Source organism: Myotis brandtii, unplaced genomic scaffold (genome assembly GCF_000412655.1).
Source record: "Myotis brandtii unplaced genomic scaffold, ASM41265v1 scaffold59, whole genome shotgun sequence".
Taxonomy (NCBI): domain Eukaryota; kingdom Metazoa; phylum Chordata; class Mammalia; order Chiroptera; family Vespertilionidae; genus Myotis; species Myotis brandtii.
In genome coordinates, this window is record NW_005370223.1 from 494,420 (window position 1) to 498,128 (window position 3,709).

The 3,709-nt window shown below is 40.6% G+C and overlaps 1 pseudogene; it reads right to left on the reverse strand.

Moving 5' to 3' along the window:
• Positions 1 to 2,227: 2,227 nt before the first annotated feature.
• On the reverse strand, positions 2,228 to 2,802 carry LOC102248782 (annotated as a pseudogene).
• Between the last annotated feature and the right edge of the window lie 907 nt (positions 2,803 to 3,709).

Genomic DNA, 3,709 nt, shown 5'->3' on the forward strand with positions numbered 1-3,709 from the left:
AGGGGGTGGGGGCGGTGCCAGCCCGAGCCCGCGCGGCTACGCGGAGTTTCAGCGCATGCGCAGGTTCCAGCCAATCACGGAAAGGAGAGATTCTGAGCCAAAACTGAGAGGTTAATTTGTGGCTCCTCAGAAGCTTCCATAAAGAACTGCCTGAGTACAGCGCCCAAACGTTCCCGATTTCGAGGAGTTAAGGGATGTAAAGGCAGAGAAAAGTTGGCGGTTTCTTTTTTTTTTTCTTCACAGCGCTGCACAGTTATTTGTGTGGTGTAAACAACTTCCAAAAGGATCGTTCTAAACTCTTCAAAGGCCACAAAACGTTAGTTTTACTGCCTTTACATATTTCCCCAAGTGCAGTGCCAACACCCAGGGGGCTTAATAAATGCATACTACATTCAACTTTATAGGCATTAATAACGTTATGCCTGCATTTGTTGATCGTATTTTATGGTGTTTTGAAACATGAGAACAGAAAGGCCAACCATGAAAATTGGGAAGTAAAAAGCACAGTTACGGGCATGTTCTGCAATGCCTGTTCTGTAATAGCTGGTGAACCACCTCGCATGTGATGTTATTTTATTGTTTACAAATCACAAAGCAGCCCACCATGTTCATAATTATATATGCATTTATCTGTTGATTCAAAGCTCACTAAGAAAGCAAACATCATATGTTTAAAGTTTACAGATGAGAAAGAAAAATTGAGTTTTCAATCCCTAGCTCACTGCAAAATACCTATTCTTTAATTTAGTGATATGATTGTGAGAAAGAAGAGGCAGTTTAACAAGTGGACAATAGGTGGTTCCTGGAGTGAGAGCCACCATTTACTGACTTGGGCAAATTACTTATAGAAGTAAATACGTATCTGAGACTACATAAGTATTAGTGACTTTTTTCAAATGTCAAGATGATCCAGAGACAAGCCCTTGGGAAGCTAGGCTCATTGACTAGGTGGCATTGACCTTGATTATTCCCCACAGTCCAGGGTTGGGTCCTGGCCTGGCAAGCTCAGGAACCTGAACTTAAAAGCTAACATTTATTGAGGGTTTAACAAAACTATAAATGGCTTTGTATGCCAGGCCCTGTGCAGTATTATCTCATTCTGTTCTTTCTTCCTTTCTTTCTTCCTTCCTTTCTATCTTTCTTTTTTTTTTTTTTTAGCATAGTTAGGACCAAAAAGATAAAGTGGACCCTGCCAGTGCTTATCTTCAGCCCTTGCCTTTAAACAGGCTAATGATGCCCTGACGGGTTTGGCTCACTGGATAGAGCATCGGCCTGGGGACTGAAGGGTCCCAGGTTCGATTTCGGTCAAGGGCATGTACCTTAGTTGCAGGCACATCCCCGGTGGGGGGTGTGCAGGAGGCAGCTGATCGATGCTTCTCTCTCATCGATGTTTCTGACTCTCTATCCCTCTCCCTTCCTCCCTGTAAAAAATCAATAAGATATATTAAAAATAAACAGGCTAATGAACACATGTGAAACACAAGCAAGTCTTGCTGTACTAAGAGACAGTAAAAGGGATTTCCTCAGTATTTAAACATATTAATATAACCAGCTATATAAAGCTAAATATGAAACCAATCTCTGCCACGACCTTCGCGGCGGGGTTCAGGATCTGAAGGAGGGGCCGAGGCACAAATTAAAATGATATTCAAGAAATATGAATTTAGAAGGCATTGGGGGCCAGGTGGAGCCTCTTTCTTGAAGAGACACACCAACTTCTTGCCTGGTCCACTTTTTATTTACTTGAATACACATTTGCCCTTCAGCAATGCATACAGGCAGATCAAAGGTAAAGTTTGGTAAACAGTAAAAGGATTATCAGGTTAGGAAATTGCCTTGAGCCATTGAACCCACAGCAGGGCAGTATTACGCTGATTTTCAGCCCTGCTGAATATCAAAGTCCATTGGTCTTCCAGTGTTTTCTTTTTGCATTAATATGCTAACTGTTATTGGCTTTAGCCTCCAGCAAATCTCCTACAGGTTTTGAGATGACATACCATCTCTGTGAAAAGTTGAACTTTACTAATCAAGTCCAATCATATTTTTAGAAGGGGTAAACAATGATAGCACTTGCTGAACCAAAATTACCATCAGAGTTCAAAAAGCTGATCATATTCATTTAACCCCAAAACTAATCTTATTTAAATCAGGACTGCCCAAAAGAAATGTCCTATCAGCTATTCGTGATCTAAATTCTGGTGCTTGAGGTCAATTTAAATTTGTACACATAGAAGAAGTCATGAGACATTTCTGTTTTGTAATAAATAAGGCAGAGGCCAACTATTACTCACTAGTAAGTTTTTTTTTTTGAGGTAAGCTATCAAGTCTGCCCTTTCTGCACTATTCCTGATGCCAGCAAAGATCATTTTTATTCCAGGGATGCAAGTCTTGAAATTCTCCAAATACTCCATCAGTGTATCCCCTCCCCAGGTGATGCCTTTACTCTTGTTGACATCCATGTAAGAAAATCCAGGAGTCTGACCTGTCTTTCACTCAAATAGACATTAGAGATTTGGCCCAGTCTTGTGCTTGCCTCCTCTTTCACTGGGCACGCTGCTGAACAAAAATCTTCTGGCCCTTCTCAACATCACCCTTTTTTAAATCACGCTTCCGTCTTGAAATACAGTTCCTGCTCGAAAGCCAGATGTCCCATTCTCTCTTCATTCTTACAACTGCTTTTGGGGATAGATTTTCTATTTTACAAGTAAGGGAAACTGAGGCATAAAGGAGTGCATAGCTTGCCCGAGGTTACATAAATAGTACAAGCGCAGAAATGAATCCTGGTGATTTGCTTCCAGAGGACACTCCAGTCACACCTCGGAGATATTGTGGGTTCTGTTCCAGACTACTGCAATAAATGTAACACCTCAATAAAAAATTCCCATGAATTTTTTAGTTTCCCAATGTATACAAAAGTTATATATAGTTTATACTATAGTCTATTAGGTGTGCAATAGCATTATGTTTAAGAAACAGTACACACCTTTATTAAAAATATTGTATTGCTAAAAATACCATTATCTGAGCCTTCAGGGAGTCGTAATCTTTTTGCTAGTGGAAGGTATGGATGAATAAAAAAAAGGCCACATGCTAACCTGACTAGCTCAAGGAAGGCCTGCATGGCAGTTTTGCAAACTCAAAGACCTAAAGTAACCACAAAGGATGGTCTGAAATTTAAAATTTAACTAAAAGCAGTTTATAGTAGGTAGTCATTTCCTAGGCCAGTATTTTCCCGGACAAAGATCAACTTCGATCTTTACTGAGCCTACTGTCTTTCTGCATCTAAGATAACATACCTGTGAAATGTCTGGGTAACTTATAACTTCCCTTTTTCAGGACCCCTCAGGACACAACAAATGGCACCAGGGCAGAGACCACAAATTCCCTCATTGTTATCATGTTAATTGTTGACTGTTAACTATCCTGTATCCATCTATGTAAAAGAAACATGTGTCCATCATCTCACTTCTTATCCAATCCCAGAGGTTTCCCCACTTTGCTTCTCCCACTCCCTAATCCAGTGGTTCTCAACCTTCTGGCCCTTTAAATACAGTTCCTCATGTGACCCAACCATAAAATTATTTTTGTTGCTACTTCATAACTGTAATGTTGCTACTGTTATGAATCTGAATCATAATATAAATATCTGATATGCAGGATGGTCTTAGGCGACCCCTGTGAAAGGGTCGTTCGACCGCCAAAGGGGTCG